At 37.5% G+C, this 14,634-nt stretch overlaps 1 long non-coding RNA gene across 1 annotated transcript in view; it reads right to left on the bottom strand.

Annotated features, from left to right (window-relative positions):
- LOC130149194 (uncharacterized) overlaps positions 1-14,634 on the bottom strand; it is a 31,385-nt gene that overhangs the window by 4,998 nt on the left and 11,753 nt on the right. Inside the window, exon 2 of the long non-coding RNA XR_008821829.1 lies at positions 14,345-14,418. This is a non-coding gene — a long non-coding RNA (uncharacterized LOC130149194). The remainder of the gene's footprint in view (positions 1-14,344; positions 14,419-14,634) is intronic.

Here is a 14,634-nt window from a genome sequence, read left to right as displayed (position 1 = left end):
TATAGATTAATGTATATTGACCAACTATTACAGTGTACACTACATATATATTTGGAGGGGGGGGAAAGTAGCTGTAACAGTAGGCAGTAATGTCTACTTCTGTAAAAATTATTCTTTTGGAATAATTCCAAAAAGGATTGAATTAATATTGGATTCATGCATTATTCACTTAGTTCAAAACTTCAGTTCTGGAAGTCTTAGAAATGTTTGATTTTCACAGAACTTCAGCTTTTGACATTTATTTATTCCAACCATTTAATGTTCACTTGCACTCTACTAAGCTTGTCCAGCATCCATCTCATTTTAAGCGTGGCACAGATCCAGCGTCTGAAACTCCCAATGGAGCCAAGCAAATGCTTTGGGAAGACAAAATGGATCAGCTCTACTTTGGGAAGGCAAAATGGATCGGCTCTCCAGAGAAGTCAATGAAGTCTGCTTTCAAAGCATATCTGGGGAAGAACAGCAGTGCCTCTTCCCCTTTGTAATAAATGAAACACTTATTCTTGAACGGGAAGGCCATACATCTCTCACATCGCCTGTAACTGCCATAGTTAGCAGTCACGAGGGCAGGCACAAGACTCAACTAAACATAACAGCAGTAACACAGGTTGGATGGTTATTATGGTCACCCCTAGTTGGTACAGCCTTGCTTAATCACCAGGTTACAGTTTATTCTAAACTGAGGGACATTACGCATGTTTCTGTCTCTTCCTCTGTACACGTACCTTTCTTTGGCATAGGGATACCAATTTAACATAACGGTTAGCATTCCTACTTGGATGAGGGTGAAGTTCTGTTACGGTATGTCCAACAGTTTACTCCAGGTCAAGTTCTCTGAGCGTCCCTTCTGTCTAACTGTCAGAGGTCCTGGGCTGATCTGCTACAGGGGAATGTTCAGGAACACTGAGCTTTGGTGCAGGGAGCTCATAAGCAATGCTAACAGCCCACACTGTGAAGGGCTCTGCCTTAATTCCTCCAAATCCACCAACTCACGTCCCACATTTATATGTGATGACTTAACCCACCACACCACATGCAAACCCCCATTGTCCTGTGCCCTACATTAGACATACTCTGCCGAGCCTTCACTGCACAGGCACACAGCATCGCATTTATAATCCTGAAACCACAATGAATGAGAGAGGTCAATTAACGTGAACACATTAGTCAGTCAGCAAACAACACAAAACAAGTAATAAACCATCACTCTCCTCCCCGTGTGGATGCGGTAGTCTCAAGAGATGCCCAAGATCAGCACCAGCATGCACCAACAGAACACAAGTGTACCAATGATGAATGAGAAGATTCAACAGACAAGCAGTGCCTGCTCATGTAGACTCTTCATGTTTGTAACCTACACTGTAAAGCAAAATAATTGTTCTTTCTTAATAATTCCCTCTTGTAATCAATCACAGAATTATAGAACGTTGAGGTTGGAAGGGGTCTCTGGAGGTCATCCACTCCAAACCTCTGCTCAGGGTTTGGCTCACCTACAGCCTGTTGCCCGGATTGTTCAGGTGGCTTTTGAGTAACTCCAAGATGGAGACTCCGCAATCTCCCTGGACAACCTCTGCCAGTGCTCAGTCACTCTCACAGTAAAAAAGTGTTTCCTGACGCTGAGAGGTAACCTCTCGTGTTTCAGTCTGTGCCCGTTGCCTCTGGTCCTGCCACCAGGCACCACTGGACAGAGCCTGGCTCCATCCTCTTTGCACTCTCCCTTCAGGTATTTATATACGTTGTAAGATCTCCCCCAAGCTGTTGCCTTCTCTAAGCTAAACAGTCTGAGCTCTCCCAGCCTTTCCTCATAGCAGAGATGCTCCAGTCCCTTAATTGTCTTACTAGCCCTTTGTTGGACTCTCTCCAGCATGCCTCTCTTGTACTGGAGAGCCCAGCACAGGACACAGGACTCCAGATGTGGCCTCGCCAATGCTGACTAGATGGGAAGGTTCACCTCCCATGACCTGCTGGCAGTACTGTTCCTAATGCAGCCCAGGGCACCATTAGCCTTCTTTGTCACAAGGGCACATTGCTGGCTCATGGTCAACTTGGTGTCCACCAGGAGCCCCAGGTCTGTTTCTGCAATGTTGCTCCCCAGCTGGGTGGCACCTACCATATATTGGTGCATGGGATTGTTCCTCCCCAGGGGCAGGATTTTGCACTTCCCTTTGCTGAACTTCATGAGGTTCCTCTTGGCCCATTTCTGCAGCTTGATGAAATACTTTTGGATGGCAGCACGACCCTCTGGTGTATCAGTGCTCCTCCCAGATTGGCATCATCTGCAGACTTGCTGACCAGGACTTTGTGCCATCATCCAGATCATTAATGAAGATGTTGGACAGGATTGGAGCCAGTACTGATCCCTGGAGTCCTCTGCTAGTTACTGGTCTATGACTAGACTTTTTGCCACTGACGATCATCCTCTGGGGCCAGCTGTTCAGTCAGCTTTCAATCCACCTCACTGCCTGCTCATCCAGCCCATACATACAGCTTCTCTATGAGGATATTACAGGAGACTGTTGAAAGCCCTACTGAAGTTTAGGTAGACAAGATCCACTGCTCCTCTCTCATCTACCAACCCTTCAAAATCCTTCACGTGGATTTTAAAAACTGTCTCTTTTCAACCTGTATTAACCTATTTCTTTCTTTATTCAATGGAAAGCAATGGAACTTGCTGCGTGTCTGGGAATCTAGCTGCACCTGCCAGTGACACCTGTCCTTCAACTGCAGGAGTAAAAGCACACAGCTCAATAAGTAGCAGACACTACCAGTCTCTAAGGAAGAATGCAAAAATTTCCTTTTTTAGCTTGGTCTCTCATTCTACCTAGTGTTTCAGATCTGTTTTGAAGCAGCTGACTTCTCCAGGAACCTTTGTGCCCTTCTCCAGAACCTCTGTGCCCAGCTCAGGAGCCCAGACTTCACATTAGGAATCATGTAAAGATACAAAATATGACAAGGCATAAGAGGTTTGCAGAGATTTGAAAATCGGTAGTTTTCCTATTAACAAACAAGTTTTCTCCTTGTTTTCTTCTGTTTCCATATTTTATTGGCTTTTCTGCTCTTTTATTAATTCTTTCCCAAAGCAGGAATTTCATCTGCCAATCACAAAACATGGGGGTTTTTTGATGAGATTTTTAGCGTTTTTCCACCATTTTAATATTCCTGTACAACAGTATAGGTTTTTCATGTATCTTGTCATAAACGTCAGTCATTTATATTTTCAGTACTGAAGTACATGGCTAACTCCTATGTTTTAATTGCATTTACCTTTATATAAGTGACATTCTACAGAACTGGATGGGAATTAAACAGTTAATTGATCAGGATCTTAATTTAACATTTTGAATTATGAACTCTACTGAATTGTAGAGCTAATTAACAGATTTTCCAAAAACTATTTCTGTATTATTTTCTGACAGAATTGAGTCAATTAATAAAAATTAAGTGCTACCAGGGCTTAGATCCATGCATGTTTTCATAGAAACAGGGTGAGTTCAAAGCAAGTTTTAAGAAAAGGTGCAAGGTTAGACATGGCCATAATTTTCCAAAGAATTGATATTTTTTTAATATTTTATTATTAAGAATGATTTTCAGAGACTGCATGATCAGCAGTTCCAGGAAGCCATGTCTTTTGACAGTGCCTCAGTCTGGATGCCAAAATAATGACAACTAAAACGTTTCACATTACAGTATTAGTAGAGAGATTACATAAACCACAAAGCTCTTCCAAATGTGAAGTCAGGAATACCTGGCACATCGAGCTTGGCCATTGCATGAAAAATTGCACACAGAAAGAAATGAATGAGAATTCTAAAACAGATGCATAAACCTCATGAATAGAAACCAGTGGGCATTAAATGCTATGGAAGGAAATGATACCAAAAGTGGTAAGGCTTAACCATTCTCAAACAAGGTTCAGGCCCAACTAGAATGTTTAACTAATCCAATAGTTTATTTTAATTAGGGAGTGATGCGATTGTAAGAACATCTGAAAAACAGGCAGCTTTTATTTTACTGTCATTTTCTAGCTTTCAGATCGGAACTCAACCTGGCTGAGTTAAAACATTCTCAAGGATGTTTACTCTAGCCCACACCTTATCAAAAACATATAAACAAACATTTAAAATCACCTTCAGCCTCCAGCCCTGGCGCATATTGTATTGCGTTACATTTTACACCAGCTTATAAAGCTTGTATGTTAATACAAAATATACCTTATCCCTACTCCAGTTAGAAAATTCTGCCAGAATCTAAGAGCTCCAGAGGCTGGGAACATTCAGAATGATAATTAAATATCAGTATGTTTTAAATGGTCTCCCTATAGTGCAGTATCCCCAAAACAGCTGTGCTAAGTACTCTGGAAGACCTAGCCCTAATGAAATCAGGAAGCCATCAGTCCTCTGCACTGTTTCCCTAAATACAGGGACCTTTCTTCAGCTTCCTACAAATATGAAGTCACCTGACTTGACATCTGAGGGGCAATGTCTTCAGAACATGTCCACAACTGTCATTCTCCATAACCTACCCATGCCACCTAATGATGCAACTTATTCACAGCTTCAGCACTCAAACAATACCTTGTTTTCAAAACAAATAAAACATTGGTGTGCAATCCAAATTTAATCACATTTGCCTTTTTTCTATACTAAAACACAGGATGCTGAACCAAGACAATACTGACGGCCAAATAAAATAGAATTCAAACCCCATAATCTCAATGACAGGTTCTTAAATCATCATTGGCCTTCTCCGTTCACCTTTTGTATCCTCATATATCTAATGGCCTAAGAGTCACAAAAATATTACAACCTGTTAAGAAATTTCACTTAAGTTGAAAAGTGAGAGAATTTAATAGATTTTTTTTTTAAAGCAACGTGAATTTATTAGCCATGAAACATCAGGTACCTTTAGCTGTCACAAAATACTAGTATTCTCTCCCCTTCCTGGTTAAGTATTATAATTTCAGGATTTGTCATTCTAAGCTATGATAAATTTGCAGGACTACCTTGTGGAAAACAAAAAGCAAAATGTACAGCATGTAAACATGTCCATGGTTTATACCATGCTGCAATTGTCTCCACTAAGAATGATGATAGGAAAGAGTCTCTCCATGTTCACATTGCTGAGTCTCCAGGGAGCTCGCTGCTCCTGGCTATGCTACTAATACAAGCTCTCACATAGGTTTCTGTACTTTGCTCTGTAACAGTATTTAGGTTGCTTTCTGCAGATAGCAAGCCTTCTGTTAAATTCTTACAAGTCAACACAATCCTAATTTTCCCTATGGACACTATCCGAGAGATAAGAATTAAAGTACTAAAAAATAAAAGTGATTGCACAAAGGTCACCAAAATAAAAAGTCTTGATATCCAGATCTTCCAAGTTCCATTTTGGTATCTTAAAGATGATTTATAATCTACATTTATACCAGGCCTAACAAAGGTTAATAATTTCCTCACTATCCACATTCTTGAACAAGTGAATGTAAATTTTTTTGAGAGCTACGATGCTATCATTTCATTTACAGGACTCGAGTTTTAAATTCTAAGCAGTGAGGTTAAATGTTTAATTTTCAATCTTTCTGGATTACTTTTCCTGATCAACAGGAAATTACTTTCAGGTGTGGCTTTCACTTTCTGCAGATAGACGTTATACAGTAAAGTGTGCCTTTTAAAAAAACCTAGTTCACACCCACAACACAAAAAAAGGGGGTGGGGTGGACGGAAACACCTCTCCCACACACATCAGCCCCAAACTGAATGGGATCTTCTAGCTCAAGGAATTCTTGTAGTTACACAGCGATACTGACAGTATTCAATTACCTCACTTCGAGAAAAGTGAGGTAATTGCTGCTGTCTCCTTTGGCAAACCAGCAGAAAGGGGCCAAAACACAACAAAGACTATGGTTCTTATGTTCAATAAATATTCTGTCAAATATTTTTCTTTAGTTCATTCTTTTACAGGTCTTTTTGTTTGTTTGCTTGCAAATGTTTTAATTAGAAACACAGCAGGGCAAAAGTTTTACCACATCACTGCTGAGCATCTTGTAAAAGGAAAACCACAATAGAAAGAGAAAACATGAAAGGAAAAATGCTAGAAGCATTTCAGGTGCCTAGCCCCAGTCACTCCTAGAGTTGCAGTGCATGAAAGGAAATGACATTATCCTGAACTGTGAAGCCTAATGTTGAAAGCCAAGCAGGGTGGAAAACTGAAGTGTTAAGTTTTAAAACACAGACATCTATCAGCCACCTTTCAGGCCAAGAAAAATCTGTAACTCCAGCAACAAACAAGTAGTATTTATGCTTCTATCAGTAAGATAGTCTAATATTAAAAAGAAATTAAAAAAAAAAATCTGGTATTGAAAGATTTGTAGGTTCAAGTAAGATCATTTACACAGGCTAGAAAAAGTGATGCTTCCTCTTTTTATTTTCCTGTTGGTTTTTTTTCCCCTTCAAAAGAACATATTTGAATTCCTATGTCAGACAAATGATTAAAAACATTCAGAGGTGAATTGCAGAATCACAATATGGTTATTTCATTAACCTTTTGAGAAGGAACTCCCTTTAGTAAACATAACATGAAGAAATACCTTTGAAAGCTGACTTGTTTCACTTGCAGCCCCACTGCACTCCTTCCTCAAATATTCTCTCCAAAGTGGTCCCAATGAATTTTCAGTACAATGAAATTATAAAAAGAAAAATCATGATTTAGTCACAAGATACTACACAGCAATCGTGCATCTTTTACTCTTTAGTCTTCATCTCTCAAGAAGCCACAATGGGAAAAGGAAGAAATGAGAAGACAAAGACAAGGACCACAGGCAATTTTCATGCGGCTCTCCTCCTCCCCTAGAATGCTTCTCTAAATTTTTACTATGGAAAGTCTATTGAAGATGTACTACATATTTTCCATTCTTTACTGATGTTGAGTCAAAAGCAAAGGTGAGACTGAATGCCACATGAAAAATCTAGGGTACCACTGTTTACAGATATTTACATTAATATACATAACATGCATTTTAGAAACTGAAACTTAACCAGCACAGTTCCCTAAACACAAAGTAAAATATGTTTACCACCATCCAGTCTACTTAAAACAAATTTACACAGTTCAAAGGGAAACCAGTATTTTCAATCTTATAAACAGGATCCACCATTTTAGAATTTCAGAACTATTCCTTTATATGGTTGGTTGCTGAAACTGAGTATCCAACTATTAAGCTGTTTTCTGTGCTAAATGTTAAGAAATGTGTAGTGAGGTTTGCACACAACTTCAGTGGTCTAAAATCCCATTTTTGAAATTCAAATCATAATCAGTAAATTATTACCTTTCTTATTTTTTGTTAGGCATTGAAAACTCGACAGGTGAATATAAACGAATCCATAAGATTTAGGTTAACATCTGTAGCATCAAGTTAGGTAGCCAGGTGGCTCACACTGAAAGGTGTGATCACAGTGAAATGAGCAATCAAGCCCAAAAACGTTCCGACTTCCAGCACTATACTGTTCCTGGTGTCCCCTTTGCCCTATTACCACAGTTCTCTATCTAATCCTGACGTAGCGTTATGCTAAGAAAGTGGTGCCCTGAATTATACCCTTCCTTAGTGCCTGCATGTATCTTACGGTAAATATTTAAGTCCTGTATCCAGAATCTACCGCTGCAAAGATGTTCATGAAACATCTCCAAGACAAGATAAAATGAGGCCTGTCTTACCACACCCATTAGCTACTTATTCGCAGAAAAGTGGAAAAAATTGCCTTTAATTCCAGATGTTAAGTTCCTTATTACGATTCCAGAAGAGTTATGAATGGTACATAGAGAACTGACATTCACTAGCAATAGTAAAGTAAAATTATTAAAGATGGGCAGGTATTCTGTAAAGGGAAAAATTGACAAAACATTAGAGATTAAAGATACAAATACGATCTTAATGAGCTTTCCAGAGGTTGGATGTTAGATACCTACAGACTTTTAAAACTACAAGTCAATCCATCCAAAAAAAACTTTAAAAAAAATGGTGCAAAATCTTTTCTGTTTCCACATTATGCAGTGCTTAACATTTGGACAAACCAACGCGAAGAAACTTCAGGCAGCAAGATGAAGGGTCTCAGATAGATAGGAAATAACAAGAACAGTACAGTGGGATGCTAGAGTTACTTTAAGTTTTAATGGGATTTAAAAGCCCCAGGGACAAAATTTAATAAAAACAGAATATTATTATTATTAAGACATTTTCTAATTTGGTAGGGATTAGCTCTCTTGGAAATTAATTCTCCTCAGTAACTCCAGCCTACAGTGAATGAAAAACTTAATGCTGATAGTCCTTGGTGCAACTTGGGGAAGTAACATATGTGTATGTGTGTGATGTATGTTGTATGTTTGTGCGCATGAGTTTGCATTTTACATTTGAAGGTCAATATAATACTTACAGAACTATAAAGTTAGATGTTCGCATAGAATGGGTACAGTTAAACTTTTTCACTGTTATGTTCAATGCCACTTATACAATTATAAATCGCATGGGGTAAATTATATGAAATTCTATATCCATTATGTAAATATAGAAGACAGTATTTGTTCATACTGAAGAACACTGGTTTTTATATTTTATTACCTGATGTGAATATTTACAAACTGCTAACTATAAAGTTGTAAAATAAACTCTAACAGTTTGTTCTACAGACTTCAGACATGTATTTTTTCTCTGTTTAAATAAAAACTTTAAAATGTGGCCTCTGCCACCCCCATATAGCCTCTCTATTGCCTGGAAATCAACATACCTGAAGAGATGGAATAGTGAAAGAAAGAAGTTTCACTCTGCATCATCTGCTGAGAGGAGGTGGTCAGAGATTTGTAACAGTTGGAGAAGAGCATTTAAAAGGGACTGAGGCAGCTGCCAGAATGTACCCCAGGAGCCCTACAGAAGTGCACAATCAGGAGCGGACATTATCCACAAGGTAGGCTTTTTTGATTTTCTTGCTCATTTTTCTAGATGAAATCAATTTATTCATTTAACTTCTCCTTTTTATTTTACTATTGTAATGCCCAATGAGTTTATGACAACAAAATCTGACTAAAATATAAACTTATATTTAGAAGTGATCACTCTAAATCATGTTACAAGTTACAGGTAAGAAAGAAGGCTACAGGAATTACTACACAGCAAACTGCTAGGCGAAAAAATATTCTTTTTTATTTCATTATTTAGTAGGCAATAGTTTACATTTATTCAAATTTACTGCAGCAAATAATGCCAGTTTTCTAGATACTGTGGAAATAGGTATTTCAGAAAATCAGAATAGGATATTTAAAAAAAACATACAACCATTTACATATTATATGGATAGTATAAAAAAAGGTTGTCTTATATGATTTTTTTTCCTCTTTATACACTGAGTAAACATATTTAACATTTAGAACTTATTAGGCCTATCACAGCACATCAGTAAACACAGAGTAAAAGTGAACAAGCAGAAGCAATTGAGTGCTTGCATGACTTTACAAAACTGTAAAACCACCCTGATTCTGTTAAGACTTCTGTCTTCTTACTTTTCCAAAACTAGACAATGTATTGCCCTGGGAGCCACTTCTTCCTCTTAACTGTCTGCCTTATTGCTACATCCCTTGGTTATCGCCGCAGCAGCAGTCATCAGTGCTTTCAAAGCGTGCAGTGGAGTGCGCTTTTAGAGGAGATTGAGAAACTGGTAAGTCAATGTGTAAAATATTGCCACAATTTATAGATGTCATTTTCAATCTTTCTTTAGTTTAGGTGCAAGAAATTCCCAAATGCATAACAATTGCCTGGTTACAATTTTTTTTTTTTACATTATTAAAAAATTATGAGCCAGATACCCGTTTTGTACGAAGCCAAAAACCTTACATTTAGATTTTTCAATGTGAACTCCTTCTGTTGAATATATGACATTTATGTGCCTTCCTGAGAACACATCCTCCACACAGAAGTCACGTATTTTAGAGCACACAGTCATCTGGGGTTCCTGCTAATTGGCATCAACTGAAACCATAACACCACAATTTACTATGACTTAATCCCACTCAAGGAAAAGGGCATTCACAGCCATAAAGTTTTTGGTACAAATACTCTCTGAAAGTGTTTTTGGAAATCAGCTATATGAAAAGCATGTTTCCTTTCCCAGTCTGGCTTCTTTTGTGGCCTGCCCTTTCCCCAGCACCATACAGACTGAGCTCCCTGGAATAACTGAGAAAAGGTGAAATAGGTATCGGGCAGCTATTTCTTCCATTTCAGATAGGCTTGGGAACATACGAGCAAATTAATCTTCCTCACACAACCTCATGAGATACATAGTGTCCTCTATGAAAGTGGTCATTCATACACTTCATCGTTAAGTGACCAACTGATAAGTGAACTCTTTTATTAATTGTTTCCGTAATAAGCCTGGTTTTGCATATGCTTAAAATTTCTATACTGATGTTTTCTTTAAGAACAAAAAAGGCTTTTCTTTGGAGTGTGAGGAAATGAGCAACGAAGATTTGTGTTTCCCTGAGCAGATGCTAAAAGCAGTAAGTAGAAAAAGATACATACTTGACATTATCTCATTGTAACAGCTCTACCTTACACAGCCTGTGCAACTTGTTAAAAGACTTTCACATTAGAATTATGACATACTAAATTACAGCTTTAAATGATAAATCTGACTGTTGAGTGTTCAGTCCAAATTCTTTTCCCTGAGAGGTTACTTACGGAAATAATCTTTTTTTTTTTTTTTTTCCTATTATTTAAGTTATTATGTTACTTTCACACGAAAAGGTTTAGGTGCTTTTTTGTTAGTCCTGCTGTTTAAAGTGGAAAATTAGTTGGAATCAATCTGCTAGCCTGGAAACTATCAGCACGGCATGCTGACGCAATTTCAGTCAGAAGCAGACCCCACAAAATTAGGGCTGGGGTGATTTTACATGCTATTCAGTACATGCATGTACTTTATATGCACAGTTCACGTTCAGTCCAGGTCTGCAATGCCACAAAATAAGAAAGAAGGTACTGGGTTGAGAGTGTGCGACTGCAACAAAGGAATTCACTCAGCCCACTTCCAGCTCATCTTATCAATGGAGCTTCTAAAACACAACCAGGGAACAAAGGGGGAAAAAAGTCATCGGCCTCTCTTGTATTTCCATCTTCTCTAAGACAGAGGGAGCTCCCCTTCACCAAATACGTACTGCGATTGTGAGGAAAGAGCTGCACACTCAGTCTGTTGTCTTTGGTCTGAATTCAAAAGATCTGCTTTTGACTCTTGGCTTCTTATTGACTATTCCTTGTACACTCTATATTTCCAAGAATGTCAATAGAATTCAAAAATGCAACATATATTTCCATTCCAAAACACAGATCTACCTTACGAAAGCAAAAATTGCAACTGGAAATGCACAGACAATTCCTGATTTTCAAATAAATACCATCTTTGCAATGCATATTGCTTTCTATAATTTTTGTACTAAAAAATTTAAAGAGCAGAAGAAAGTGGTGAAAAGTCTTTAAGAACTTAAAACAGACTCTGGCAGTTGAAAAACATACCATTAACTGAGACTTAAGTGCAAATTTCAGAAACCAAATTTGTCTGTATTTATTTTTTGTCATCACAGGTTGGATATGATAATGCCGCCATTGTTCATATAGTGCATGAAATTGCTGAGTTTTTCAAGAAAGCAGACACTCCTTTTCAAAACAAGAACATTTTTCTAAGAGGAATGTATGAAGCTCATGCTCAGCTCAAAACTTGTGTAAGTATAATTTTTTTTTACACCACATGATATTCAAGTCAGATATTCATGGTTAATAAAACTGGTAATATGTATGTTGAAAATGTGAGAGAAAACTTTAAAGATTACATTTTCAAATAATGAAAATTAAAACATCTGTATGCAAGTAATGACAGGCATCTTTCGCGCTTTTACTGACCTGTATGATACAGGCAGTTTTAAATTCACATATATGTATTTGTGGGCATATTTTGAGATGTGATGCCTAAAAATATGGCTAAGCCAGTATTTAACTTGCTTCTCCTTAAAGACTGCACCAGTTCTACCACAGAAGTACTTACTATTCTCACTAAATATCAATGTCATGTGCTTTGTTTCAACTACTTATGACTTCTGTCAAGACAAGCTAACGTAAAGAATTAGCTGCAAATTGTATGCAAAACACTTCAGGAAAATATTAGGTCTGCATTCATCTTATTTCAGCTCAGTAAACTACTTAAACATATATGCTAATAGTTAATTCAGTTGGGGTCAGCTTAAGAACTATTTACAGAGGGTGAAGCCTCAGATTAGCTATAGCTTGCCTTGCAACTAATGCCTATGCCATGCACCAGATTTGCTAATTAACCTGCAGGAGAACAAACCTAGGCATACAAATGTACACCCTAACACACCCTTCTGTGCTGCTGTGGAGGGAACCCGCAGCACTTTACTGCAGGAAAGAGAGGTTTCCAGGGCTAGACATATGCCTGAGCAACAGCATATAAACACTGAGCTCCAAAACCACACTGCTGCTTCTGACCTGGCTAGACCCTAGAACAAGATGGGTACAACAAAGGATAATAACTGGTGGTTACTTAAGCACTTTTTTTTTTTAAATGAATTAACATAATCACATAGGTACATGATATGTCAAACGACCACCAGTTACTCTGAAATCAGTTTCCTTCAAAGACAGCGTACATAAACAAAACTAGTATTGTCACAGAACAAAAAAATCCATAGACCCCTTACCTTGCTTTGAACATTGACATATTTTTCTCCTGATCTCTTTGTAGACATAGCAAGTGTGTGCTACACTACCTTTAGTATTAACATATTTAGCAGGCTTGCATCTTACAGAAGCATTACAAAGCTCTCAGTCATGACCATGTCTATCAGAAGGTACTGTTTTCTGAGTCATGTTGAACTTCTATTTACTTGTCACTGTTCAAACTAAGTTTCTTTTGTTTTCCATTAAAATAACAGCTGAAGTCCAGACTTAACACTACCCATGAATCTATAGTGAAAGACTGCTTCCAAAAAATGGATAAATTTGTGGCCAAGGTAAGTAGGCTGTTTTTTTTCTTCCAGCTCACTTTAAGGAATTTTAAAGATACAGATGAGTTTCTTATACAAGTTATACATTGCTGATCAAAGCTGTATGAATCTGTGGGATCGTGCCACATTACCAAGCACTACAGATTTTCACTCATACAAAACCTTTCAGCCCACATCCATTTTAAGCTCAATCATCGTAGGCTTTCTAAAAATATCTAACTTTAATTCAGCACCAAAACCTATACCAGTCTATGCCTTAGTCTATGCCTTTTTAGAAACACTTTACATCACATGGGTAAGGATTAGCCATGCAACTGATGGCACCTATTTCACCTGGAACAGCAATGATCATTTTATACACCAAAGAACACTTGAATCTTAACTAAATTTCCTAGAAGTATTCTTCATTTTTTCTTAAATTTCTTTTGAATAAATTATTACATGCTTGTTCACAAGTCACATTTTGCTTGCCACAATACTGGATGTCATTTTTTATAAGACAGCTAATAAACACTTCTTGACAATCTTTTTTTCATAGGCAAATGATCACTGCACTTGGCAAGAGATCCATGCACAATCCAGAGAGATACTTCAAAGAATTGAAAACTACTCTTTCAAAAGAAGAGTAACACATTAGCAAAGTCAGTTTCCATCAAATACTTTAAGGATCTATACCATGTCATGAAAAATTATCCTATTTTTCTAAAAATTAAAGGAAGTATATACATATAGTTCCTATTTAAAAATATAAACTGCTTAACTTATTATTGTCAAGACATTTTTTATAAAGAACTATAATAACTTTAGCCTTAATAAAAAGGATGCAAAAGAGCATGTAAATATATTTGTGTGTGTTCGTTTTACAAAAAAAAAAAAAGGGGGATATTTTCATAAAATAAATATCATAAGATACAGCCCTCAAAATCTTCTGTCCAGGCTAAAAAGTGAGCATATCAGTTACACTACTTAATTTCACAGTACATTTATCAGTTATGGGAATATGAACCTATGACAGCCTAATGCTTTTCCAACGCACATCTCATACCACACATTTGCACTGCTGCATCTACCACTGCAGTTACAAAGCTACCTAGCTGTTCATGTGTGAAAAGATATGCTTGTTTCCACAACGCTGTGCTGCCAGGCTTCCACAACCATTCATGAAGAATTCTGAGATTTCAGTTTGATCATCCAGATGTAAATTTCATATCTATATCTCTCTATATATAAAACTAACAACTGCATTCCATTATACAGACAAGACCTAAATAGTGAAACACCTTTAAATACTCACATGGTATCTAATAGGCGCTGGCAGCACTGCGTACTGGCACATTTTTCCAAGCAGCTCACTGACTATTTGAAAGCCTGTAAAAGAAGATAACATCTATGAAACTGACAGTTTTGAAGAAGAGAAAGAAGGGGTACTGTGAATGAACAGTGTTTCATAACATCTTTTGGCATCGAAACAACACTCATTCCTGTGGTTCCAGATTTCTAGGCACTGGTTTTCAACCTGCCTCTTCAGATAACACAGGTGTTAAAACAAATCAGGAGACTTTGCAAAACATTCTAATATTCACA

Source organism: Falco biarmicus, chromosome 4 (genome assembly GCF_023638135.1).
Source record: "Falco biarmicus isolate bFalBia1 chromosome 4, bFalBia1.pri, whole genome shotgun sequence".
In the NCBI taxonomy this organism is placed as follows: domain Eukaryota; kingdom Metazoa; phylum Chordata; class Aves; order Falconiformes; family Falconidae; genus Falco; species Falco biarmicus.
This window is presented reverse-complemented; position numbering and strand designations above follow the sequence as displayed.